The sequence below is a fragment of the Coregonus lavaretus genome (assembly GCF_964263955.1).
Source record: "Coregonus lavaretus genome assembly, chromosome: 23".
NCBI lineage: Eukaryota > Metazoa > Chordata > Actinopteri > Salmoniformes > Salmonidae > Coregonus > Coregonus lavaretus.
Genome location: NC_140010.1, coordinates 34,679,428 through 34,691,945, shown reverse-complemented (window position 1 = coordinate 34,691,945; position 12,518 = coordinate 34,679,428). Strand labels below are relative to the sequence as shown.

The 12,518-nt window shown below is 43.4% G+C and overlaps 1 protein-coding gene across 2 annotated transcripts in view; it reads right to left on the bottom strand.

Moving 5' to 3' along the window:
• The window catches only part of LOC311098649 (CMP-N-acetylneuraminate-beta-1,4-galactoside alpha-2,3-sialyltransferase-like), a 77,571-nt gene extending 65,413 nt beyond the window's left edge, over window positions 1-12,158 (bottom strand). The window contains exon 1 of one of the 2 annotated variants that reach the window (XM_084139183.1): window positions 11,915-12,158. The gene's annotated coding sequence lies outside the window, so the exon portion shown is untranslated. The remainder of the gene's footprint in view (window positions 1-11,914) is intronic. The other variant, XM_084139184.1, reaches the window with a different exon arrangement.
• Between the last annotated feature and the right edge of the window lie 360 nt (window positions 12,159-12,518).

The following is a 12,518-nucleotide window of genomic DNA, read 5'->3' as shown; positions in this document are numbered from 1 at the left end:
ACTCGTCTCCACTCGACTAGCTACCTAGTGTAGTGTCACACACACACAGCAGCCGCAGCCACTCGCCAGTTAACCCTCTTTCATCAAAAGGACTGACCACTTCCTCACAAAAAATTATTAAATCCAGTCAAACAAACATAGCATTTGCCAAGATACGCAAGGTAGACCAGGAGAACCGTCAGTTCAAAACTGACTGGACTGAGAGGTATTGCTTTTTTTTACCGGACCACAACAATGCTAAGCCCACATGCTTAATATGCATGCAGACTGTAGCTGTAATCAAAGCGGACAATCTGAAGCGGCATTTTAACTCTATTCATGCTGCCAGTTTTAATCCCAACTACCCAGAAAAATCTGACCAGCGCAAACAAAAAATTGCAAGCATGTTAACGTCATACAAGCACTCGGTTTTAACTATGTGTAAAACATCATCGGCACAAGAGAGCGCAACAGCTGCCTCATTACATGTTTCTTGGAAGCTTGCCAAGAGCTAAGAAGCCATTCGCCGATGCAGAGTTAATTAAACAATGTGCAATCGACATTGCTGCCGAAGTTTTAAACCAAGAGGAACCAATAAAAAAATACGTTATTGAGCTGTTGAAGCAAGTGCCGCTGTCGGCTAACACGGCAACCAGAAGAGTCAAAGTTTTAGCGGAGGAGTGTTTTTCCAGTCTACTCACAGATTTGAGGAAAACCGAAGCATTCTCACTGGCAATAGACTCGTCTTGTGACCGAACCGACATGGAACAGCTGTCTGTGTTCGCACGATTTTTTGATGGGAAGACATTCCGGGAGGAGCTGCTGTGTTTGATTTCTCTACCCGGGCATACAACCGGGGAAATAATATTCAACGAGCTGACACAGTTCTTCGAAAGGAATGGCTTAGATGTGAGTAAAATTGTCTCTGTTGTTACCGACAGGGCTCAGTCATTGGTGGGACACCGCCAGGGCTTGGTAAGCAGGCTTTCTGCTGTTAACCCAGCACTCCTGGCATTTCACTGCATTATTCACAAGTCAGTTTTGTGCGCAAAACTGTGTGGAAAAATGAAAGAGACCATGGATACTGTGACTCGACTAGTTAACTTTGTCCGTGAGAGCTCTAGTCTGCAGCATCGCCTTTTTAGAGCATTACTTGAGGAAATGTCAGCTGAACACAATCTTTCGCTCCACAATGACGTTCGCTGGCTGAGCAAAGGCCGTGTGTTGGAGAGGGTGTGTGACCTGCGTGATTAACTTGTCATTTTTATCCAGCCTGCAGAGCCAAAAAGCCAGCGACTTTTTGAGCTTTTTAACTGACAACAAGGTGATATCAGATGTTACTTTTTTGTGTGACATCATGTCTCATCTAAATCACCTTAACCTGCGACTACAAGGCAAGAACCACACTGTTGCTGACATGTATGAGGCGATTGAAGCTTTCCGGTCAAAGCTGCACCTCCTGGAGAGAGACATTCATGGGAGAAAGTTGCACTTTCCACGTCTGCGTGAGCATTGTGAGAAGAATAAAATGCAGGAAGATCCAGCAATTAAGGATTTTGTGTCCAGGCTGGCAGAAAACGTCAAAGAAAGATTTGAAAGCTCCCCTAAACTCTCAGCTGACATCCTTCTCTTCGTAAGACAGCCGTTTTCTGTGTCAGCTGACGGCCAGTGGACAAAAAGCTGGTGCCTTCCATAGATGAGGCTGCTCTTCAGATGGAAATCTTGGAGATGGGAACATCTGATTTGCTCAAAGCTCAACACAAGGATGCACTGGTGAGTGACTTTTGGATCAACGTGGTTCCCCAAGCTCGTTTTAAAAACACCAGAGATATTGCAATGCTCCTACTCACGATGTTCCCCTCAACATACATCTGACCAGAGATATTGCAATGCTCCTACTCACGATGTTCCCCTCAACATACATCTGTGAATCAGCATTTTCTTCAATGAATGCTATCAAGAGCCAGGACAGAAACAGACTCTCAGATTCACTGCCACAGGACTGCCACAACAGAATACAAGCCTGACATCAGAAAGGTTGCCTCATCCCGTCGCTCTCACTTCTCTCACTGATTGGTGAGTGAACCAGATCCAAAAAAAATTTTTCTATTTTTCAATCTTCTTGTGGTATAATAATTATTACAATGAAATAACCATTTCATATTTAATAGCATGTTTCCTACTAAATATGCTACACAGCTTAAATAAAAGTAAATGGCATCCAACTAGTTAGTAAAATGTAAAACTTAATACACAGCAATAAAAAAATTATACACAAATAAAAGCTAATTAATTATATTGTCACATTAATATCAAACACTTTTGGTTGTTAACAGCTTGATATTATTTGGTTCACATATTTTAAAAGTTTAAAAACGAATGTGGCATATTCTGATAACACATTTGAAAAGTACCTAACTAAAAATCTCTGTCTGTCTGTGTTTGTCCTTCCGTCTCTTCTCTTAGAAAGACCGCCTGAACGCAGATGTCCAAAGCATGGGTGTTCCAGACAGAAGTGGGCGCTGTGTGTGTGTGTGTGTGTGTGTGAATGTGTTTGCTGGACTTTTTGTTTGCTGACTGTTTGCACAGAATATGCTCCAGGGGCATTTCATAATTAAATAGTTGGTTTTGGACTAATTTAGTATTTTTAATTTTTCTCTTATGTGACTCCTAACACCACTACTAATAATTATAAAATCACTATAGAAGTGAAAACTGATAATACATAAAACTGTCGCCAAAAAAACAAACATGTTGGCCCTCGGCTTGGCATGCCTGACCAAATTTGGCCCTTTTGGAAATCTAATTGGGGAACCCTGTCCTAGGGGAAACACTGATGTGCTGCTCTTACAGAGGGGATGGCTGACAACATCACGAAAATGATGCGCGCAATGGGGCCGGAAGCCATGCTTTGTTATGATACTGAACGGTCAGATAGCAACAATGACAATAATCTGCCATGAGGGGAATCGTAGGTGAATCGTAGGTTTCAATTCGTTTTATCTTGATACCATGTCTTGCTTTGAGGTGTTTTGACTGATTTCATGTCAAATCAAAGTTTATTGGTCGAGCGCAGACATCTGCAGATGTTATCGCAGGTGCAGCGACATGTTTGCATTTCTAGCTCCAACAGTGCAGTAATAGATCCAAGATGGCATAGCAGTGCGGTTGTGTTCTTTGTTGCGTGTCCGTGTAAATAGCCTGTTTTTTGTATTTTTTTGTATTTTTCGTACTTATTTCCCAATCACACTTTTCATCCTTCTACAAAATATACTTTCCTGCAACCCGCCTCACTCAATGTGGAACGGATTCTATTATTGACTTACCTTTTATCTAGAATCTCCAGTTGAAACTAGCTAGCCAGCTAACTAGCTACTTGCTATTATCCACCGTTAGCGGTTTTCACCCAGAACATCGGATTGTCTGCCGGAATAACTGGACATTAACACCGGATCGCAACAAGCTAGCCGCAACCGAATGGATGTTGCTGTTGGCTAATCGCAGCTGCCCCCGAAGTTAGCACATGTTGGCCTTGAGCTAGCCTCGAGCCAGGCCCATATCCTGGCTATCTACCTCTCTGTCTACCGGACGGGAGTAGCCAGCTAACTAGCTACTTGCTATTAGCCACCGTTAGCGTTTTTTCACCATTGTCCGTGGCCTGCACTACCTACCAGTCAGCTCTAGCCTGGACTATTATCGGCCAGTCTGCACTGTCTGCACAGCGTGTTATCGACCCAGAACATATCGTTTTTTCTGCCGGAATCACTGAATCACTGGACCTTTAATACCGGATCATCGCAACTAGCTAGCTGCAACCAAATGGATGTAGTTGTTGGCTAATCAGCCCTGAGCTAGCCTCGAGCCCATCTCCCGGCTATCTACCGCTCTGTCAACCGGACGGGACCTCCTAATGTTGACACGGAGCCCCGCCGTTCCAACACGACGGGTCTGCAGACGAAATCGTCTGATGTGGTTTCAACAGGCTTCCCGTTACGACGTCGACCACGAAGATCCATCTGCTAGCCCCGGCCCGCTAGCACATGCAAGCCGTGGCCTCTTGCTCGCCAGTGCTGTAGCAGCCCCCGAGCTACCTCCCAACTCTCCTATTGCTGTTAACTGGACCTTATGATAACTCAGCTATACAGCTGATGCCTGCTGGACTGTTCCTTTATACGGTACCGCATCCTGTTTATGTTTAGCCTCAGCCCAAACTTTGTCGCCATTAGCAGCTGTTGTCTTAGCTCTCTCGAATAACACCTGTGATTGCTTTATGCCTCTCTCCCATGTCAATATGCCTTGCTTATTGCTGTTTCGGTTATTTATTATTGTACTATTTCACTGTAGATCCCCCAGCCCAGCTCAACCTGCTTTAGATAGCTCCTTTGTCCCACCCCCCATACACGCGGAGACCGACTCAATCGGTGCCTCCAGTGATGCTATCTCTTTCATCGTTACCCAACGCTTAGGTTTACCTCCACTGTACTCATATCCTTCCATATCCTTGTCTGTACATAATGTCCTGAATCTATTCTACAACGCCCAGAAATCTGCCCCTTTTTTTCTCTATACCCAACGCACTATAAGACCAGTACTTAAAGCCTTTAGCTGTATCCTTATTCTACTCCTCCTCTGTTCCTCTGGTGATGTAGAGGTTAACCCAGGCCCTGTAGCCCCCAGTATCACTCCTACTCCCCAGGCGTTATCATTTGTTGACTTCTGTAACCTTAAAAGCCTTGGTTTCTTGCACGTTAACATCCGAATCCTCCTCCCTAAATTTGAGTTATTCACTGCGTTAGCACACTCCGCCAACCCTGATGTTCTAGCAGTGTCTGAATCCTGGCTTAGGAAGGCCACCAAAAATTCAGATATTTCCATCCCCAACTACAACATTTTCCGTCTCGATAGAACTGCCAAAGGGGGTGGGGTTGCAATCTACTGTAGAGATAGCCTGCAGAGCTCTATCGTACTATCCAGGTCTGTGCCCAAACAGTTTGAGCTTCTACTTCTAAAAATCCACCTTTCCAGAAATAAGTATCTCACTGTTGCCGCTTGCTACAGACCCCCCTCAGCCCCGAGCTGTGCCCTGGACACCATATGTGAACTGATTGCCCCCCCCCATCTATCCTCAGAGTTCGTACTGCTTGGTGACCTAAACTGGGATATGCTTAACACCCCGGCCAACCTACAATCTAAACTAGATGCCCTCAATCTCACCCAAATTATCAACGAACCTACCAGATACAACCCTAAATCTGTAAACAGGGGCACCCTCATAGATATCATCCTGACAAATGCCTTATTGCCTGCGTCCGTAATTGGTCCGCGGTCAAACGACCACCCCTCATCACTGTCAAACGCTCCCTAAAACACTTCAGCGAGCAGGCCTTTCTAATTGACCTGGCCCGGGTATCCTGGATGGATATTGACCTCATTCCGTCAGTAGAGGATGCCTGGTTGTTCTTTAAAAAGTGCTTTTCTCTCAATCTTAAATAAGCATGCCCCATTCAAAAAATGCAGAACTAAGAACAGATATAGCCCCTGGTTCTCCTCAGACTTGACTGCCCTTGACCAGCACAAAAACATCCTGTGGCGTACTGCATTAGCATCGAACAGCCCCCGCGATATGCAACTTTTCAGGGAAGTCAGGAACCAATATACACAATCAGTTAGGAGAGCAAAGGCTAGCTTTTTCAAACAGAAATTTGCATCCTGTAGCACTAACTCCAAAAGGTTTTGGGACACTGTAAAGTCCATGGAAAATAAGAGCACCTCCTCCCAACTGCCCACTGCACTGAGGCTAGGAAACACTGTCACCACCGATAAATCTACAATAATCGAGAATTTCAACAAGCATTTTGCTACGGCTGGCCATGCTTTCCACCTGGCTACCACTACCCCGGCCACCAGCTCTGCACCCTCCGCTGCAACTTGCCCATGCCCCCCCCCCCCCCCCCCCGCTTCTCCTTCACACAAATTCAGACAGCTGATGTTCTGAAAGAGCTGAAAAATCTGGACCCCTACAAATCAGCTGGGCTAGACAATCTGGACCCTTTCTTTCTAAAATTAGCCGCAACCCCTATTACTAGCCTGTTCAGCCTCTCTTTCATAATGTCTGAGATCCCCAGAGATTGGAAAGCTGCCGCGGTCATCCCCCTCTTCAAAGGGGGTGACACTCTAGATCCAAACTGTTACAGACCTATATCTATCCTACCCTGCCTTTCGAAAGTATTTGAAAGCCAAGTTAACAAACAGATCACCGACCATTTCGAATCCCACCGTACCTTCTCCGCTATGCAATCCGGTTTCCGAGCTGGTCATGGGTGCACCTCAGCCACGCTCAAGGTCCTAAACGATATTATAACTGCGATCGATAAAAGACAGTACTGCGCAGCCGTCTTCATCGACCTGGCCAAGGCTTTCGACTCTGTCAACCACCACATTCTTATTGGCAGACTAAATAGCCTTGGTTTCTCTAATGACTGCCTCGCCTGGTTCACCAACTACTTCTCAGATAGAGTTCAATGTGTCAAATCGGAGGGCCTGTTGTCTGGACCTCTGGCAGTCTCTGGGGGTGCCACAGGGTTCAATTCTCGGGCCGACTCTATTCTCTGTGTATATCAATGATGTCGCTCTTGCTGCTGGTGACGCTCGGATCCACCTCTATGCGGACGACACCATTTTGTATACATCTGGCCCTTCATTGGACACTGTGTTAACAAACCTCCAAACGAGCTTCAACGCCATACAACACTCCTTCCGTAGCCTCCAACTGCTCTTAAACACTAGTAAAACTAAATGCATGCTCTTCAACCGAACGCTGCTTGCACCCGCCCACCCGACTAGAATCACTACTCTCGGCGGGTCTGACCTAGAGTATGTGGACAACTACAAATACCTAGGTGTCTGGTTAGACTGTAAACTCTCCTTCCAGACTCACATTAAGCATCTCCAATCAAAAGTTAGATCTAGAATCGGCTTCCTATTTCGCAACAAAGCCTCCTTCACTCATGCTGCCAAACATGCCCTCGTAAAACTGACTATCCTACCAATCCTTGACTTCGGCGATGTAATTTACAAAATAGCCTCCAACACTACTCAGCAAATTGGATGTAGTCTATCACAGTGCCATCCGTTTTGTCACCAAAGCCCAATATACTACTCGCCATTGTGACCTGTACGCTCGTTGGCTGGCCCTCACTACATATTCGTCGCCAAACCCACTGGCTCCAGGTCATCTATAAATCACTGCTAGGCAAATCCCTGTCTTATCTTAGCTCACTGGTCACCATAGCAACACCCACCCGTAGTCTGCGCTCCAGCAGGCATATCTCACTGGTCATCCCCAAAGCCAACACCTTCTTCCAGTTCTCTGCTGCCAATGACTGGAACGAACTGCAAAAATCTCTGAAGCTGGAGACTCGTATCTCCCTCACTAACTTTAAGCGTCAGTTGTCAGAGCAGCTTACCGATCACTGCACCTGTACACAGCCATTCTGAAATTAGCCCAACTACCTCATCCCCATATTGTTATTTATTTTGCACCCCAGTATCTCTATTTGCACATCATCTTTTGCACATCTATCATTTCTGTGTTAATTACGAAATCGTAACTATTTTTGCACTATGGCCTATTTATTTATTGCCTTACCTCCATAACGTATTACATTCACTGTATATATATTTTCTGTTGTATTTTTGACTTTATGTTTTGTTTACCCCATATGTAACTGTGTTGTTGTTTTTAATCGCACTGCTTTGCTTTATCTTGGCCAGGTCGCAGTTGTAAATGAGAACTTGTTCTCAACTGGCTTACCTGGTTAAATAAAGGTGAAATAAAAAATAAAAATACCTAGCAATAAAAAATAAAAACACACAATCCAGAAAAATAAAAAAAAGGCAATTAAGAAATATCATAATGAGCAATGTCTGAGACCAGAATATGTATACTAGGGCTGTACCCGACAAAATATTAATAATTGTCGACCGAAAGTTGTCTGTTCTTTTGAAAAATCGATTATTATTTTTTTACGTGTATTTTTTCATATATAGACACACTGTGTTTTAATAAAATCAACTATATACAGTGCATTCAGAAAGTATTCAGACCCCTTCACTTTTTCCACATTTTGTTATGTTACATTCTTATTCTAAAATTGATAACATTATTTCATCAATCTACACACAATACCCCATAATGACAAGCGAAAACAGGTTTAGAAATGTTGGCAAATTTTTTAAACTAAAAATGTAACGAAATACCGAAAAATTATAAGTCTTGATTTGGAAAGGCACACGCCTGTCAATATAAAGGTCCCACAGTTAACAGTGCATGTCAGAGCAAAAACCAAGCCATGAGGTCCAAGCTAGTAGCGTCATACCCAATAAGACTTGAGGCTGTAATCACTGCCAAAGGTGCTTCAACAAAGTACTGAGTAAAAGGTCTGAATACTTATGTAAATGTCATTTCCGTTTTTAATTTTTAATACATTTGTAAAAAATGTCTAAAAACCTGTTTTTGCTTTGTCATTATGGGGTTGTGTGTGTAGACTGATGAGGATTTTTTATTTTTAAATACATTTTAGAATAAGGCTGTAACGTAACAAAATGTGGAAAAAGTGTAGGGCTCTGAATACTTTGAAGATGCACTGTATATGCTACCGCTCGACAAATAAAAAATTGCGGTCGACCAACCACCGAATAATTGGGGTCAGCCCTAACGTCGATAAGATAGCCAGCTAGCCAAGTTTGTCACTGGTATGAGCTAGTAAATATTCTAAACCTAGCCAGCTAGACTGATATCAGAAAGCTAAAACCGAGGAGAGAGGGAGGAGAGAATTAACCTTCTGTTTAATCTGCTGCTGGCTTGCTAAAGTTCCCTCAAATATGTATTTCCAAATGTAACTGATGTAATTAGATGTTTATTCTATAAAGATTGTAATTGTGTCAATATCTTGTGAACATAATAACAAATAACACAATAAATTCCTCACAGCCGTTTCCCATACTAAACAGTGAAGTGCCACTTACAGCTTACCATGTACAGTAGGCTACAGGCCATATGTTCCTCCACAGTGTGAGTCATAGAAATTACCATCTTGCATTCTGGGATTTCCGGCAGTCTCTGTGTTTTTAATATGAGGGAAGCATAAATTGTACAATTGTAAACTAACAAATAATTGTTCAAGTTAGAACCCATGTATATTTCTTAATCTGCACCAACTACATATAAATATCTGTTAGGGTCCATTATCTGCTACCTGGACTTTAAGCCACCATGGAGCCAGCACAAGACCCGGACAACCGAAAAACTTCTGCACAAACTGTCATAAACCATCTCAGGGAAGCTCATCTGCGTGCTCATCATCCTCACCAGGGTCTTGACCTGACTGCAGTTCGGCGTCATAACCAACTTCAGTGGGCAAATGCTCACCTTCGATGGCCACTGGCACACTGGATGAATCCCGGTTTCAACTGTACTGGGCAGATGGCAGACAACGTGTATGGCATCGTGTGGGCGAGCGGTTTGCTGACGTCAACGTTGTGAACGGAGTGCCCCACAGTGGCGGTGGGGTTATGGTACGGGCAGGCATAAGCTACGAACACTTTGCATTGCATTTTATCGATGGCAATTTGAATGCACAGAGCTTCTGTGACGAGATCCTGAGGCGTGATAATGCACGGCCCCATGTCGCAAGGATCTGTACACAATTCCTGGAAGCTGAAAATGTCTGTTTTTCCATGGCCTGCATACCTCACCAGACATGTCACCCATTGAGCATGTTTGGGATGCTCTGGATCAACGTGTACGACAGCGTGTTCCAGTTCCAGCCAACTTCCCTACTTTCGTTTCTGTCTTAAGTAACCATTAGTAGGTATCATACATAAATGATGTTTTGTATGGCTATGTGGCCAGCCTGTTAGGGTAGGTGTTGATTCAGGGGAACACATGACAAGCACTAATTTGCAATATAACCTTAGTTGTTAGCTTGGCTTTTATAACATATAAGGCTTAAGCAGACTGGCAGAGAGAAAACAAGATGAAGCACACAGTGACAGCAGAGAATATGCTGAGACAGATAAGACAGCACAACAGGGAGGCAAACAAAATGGCTAGAGCAGAGGCACAGTTATAGTTGTGAGTTGGTGTTTTTACATATTGTATTTGTTTTAAACATGAGCTGGTAAAAAGAAAAGAGGATGAGGACCATGTCTCGCCATTCACTGGTAGAGAAATGGTTGACTGATTAGTGCTTGGGGTTATTGTCTTGCTGGAAGATCCACTTGCGGCCAAGGGTCCGCCTACTGGCAGAGGCAACCAGGTTTTTGGCTAAAATGTCCTGGTACTTGGTAAAGTTTATGATGCCGTTGACCCCTATAGCTCAGTTGGTAGAGCATGGCGCTTGCAACGCCAGGGTTGTGGGTTCGTTTCCCACGGGGGGCCAGTATGAAAATGTATGCACTCACTGGATAAGAGCGTCTGCTAAATGACTAAAATGTAAATGTAAAAAGTTGACCTTAACAAGGGCCCCAGGACCAGTGGAAGCAAAATAGGCCCATAGTACCAGGACATTTTAGCTAAATACCTGGTTGCCTCTGCCAGGTGGCAGACACTTGGCCGCAAGTGGATCTTCCAGCAAGACAATAACCCCAAGCACACATCAAAATCCACAAAGAAATTGTTAATTGACCGCAAAGACATCTCAGTCTCCGCCATTGAAAACCTGTGGTTTGAATTGAAGAGGGCAGTCCATAAGCGCAGTTGAAGGATATTAAGAATCTGGAAAGATTTTGTATAGAGGAATGGTCTAAGATCCCTCCCAATATGTTCTTCAATCTCATAAAACATTTCAGTAAAAGGCTGTGTCTTTATCCTCACAAGGATAAGGTGCTGCAGTACTGAAAACAGTACTGCCATTTTCAGTATGGTGCAGGCAGTGATGTGGGCTGGAGTGGATAAAATGCCAGGGCCGAATTCTTGTCCCAGTCCGGCCATAGTATGAAAGAACCATACTGCAATTGAGAATCGATTCACTTTTAGATGGAGTATTTGGCTGTCCTTGTACTATAAGGAGTAATGAGTTAGGTTCCTTTAGTCCATTATTTGGCTTGCTAGCTAGTTTCTTGTTGTTTAACTAACTTCATTTGCAGGTGGCTAGGGTTTTTATAGAGATAGCTAAAGTTGCTAGCTAATTTAGCTGCATGGGGCGTATTCATTTACGCCGATTATGTTGCAAAACACTTCTTAAACGGAAGAAAACAGATCCGAAACGACCTACCTGAATTTGTCCAATAGAAACTCGTTTTAGTTGCGAAACTGTTTGGCTAATGATTACACGCCAGGTTTGTTCTAGCTGGTTAACGTTCTAGCACGTAACGTCACGTAGAAAAATAACGGTCCAATAATCCTAATTTCTCTATGCAGTAATGCAGCAGTTTCTCAATACAAACTATGTAGCTTGTTGGACATATTTCCCTAGTAGGAGTCGGGTTGGCAAGACACTTCAAAACGTTGAATTTGCCACCAAAACCCACAAAAAAGAAAAGCCGATGGATAGCTAACTTCTTCAGCTAGTACTCTTGGCTTGTTAGCTAGCTTTCTAGCAAGCTACAGTCGCTCGCTAACGTTTGAAGTGAAATCAAAGACACTGGTGAAATTGCCTTGGGTTTGTGTGGTTTCTAAATTAGTCATTCAATATAGCTATTGCAATCAACACTGCAAACTGTATACACGATAGTCATTTACAAAAACAGATTACATAGTTAACCAAAACGACATCAAACGAGAAACCAGGCAAAAGGAAACCAGGCAAAATAGCGGTTCTCAAATAACACGCTAGCTAACATTCACCAACGTCGTGTAAAAATAGGATTTCCTCCCCAATACGTCGAGCTGGCTACAAGAAAACAGATTCGTTTTCATGTTTTTGGTCGTTACCTTATCCTCTCCTTTTTCAGATTTGCCCGTTGTTGAGAAAACGCAAGACTAGTTTAAACAACGAAGAGGTCGCCACCGTATTCTCCCTCCTTTACCGACCATCATCATGTTAATCCCGAGAACTCAGTTTAGCAAAACAGAAGACAGTCAGACTTCAGAAAATCCCCAAAAAATCACGCGACCACTCGCTCGCGCCCCCTTCTTTTTTCTCTAAACCACTCCAGCTCAACAGCATGTTCGTCATGTCCTACTGGGCACACATATCATTTCAACGTGGACAACCAATTGGATATCACGAAATTGGGGAGAAAAAGTGAAATAAGGTACAACAAACAAATTATTCAACGTGTAATCGATTGGATAATAGTTTGTTGAGAGGTTGATCAATGACATTACAACCTATATTCACCCACTCAAAAAGACAGCCAATGTGTTATCATTATGCTTTCAACCATCTAAAAGCACAACCAAATTCCAATAAAAAAACAATGTCTGATTTTTGGTTTAGTTGTCACACAAATGTCTATCACTGTGGCTTTCAACCATTTAAAGGAGTAGTTAACTATTTTACAACTTGATGTTAGATGGTTCCACACCCTGAAAG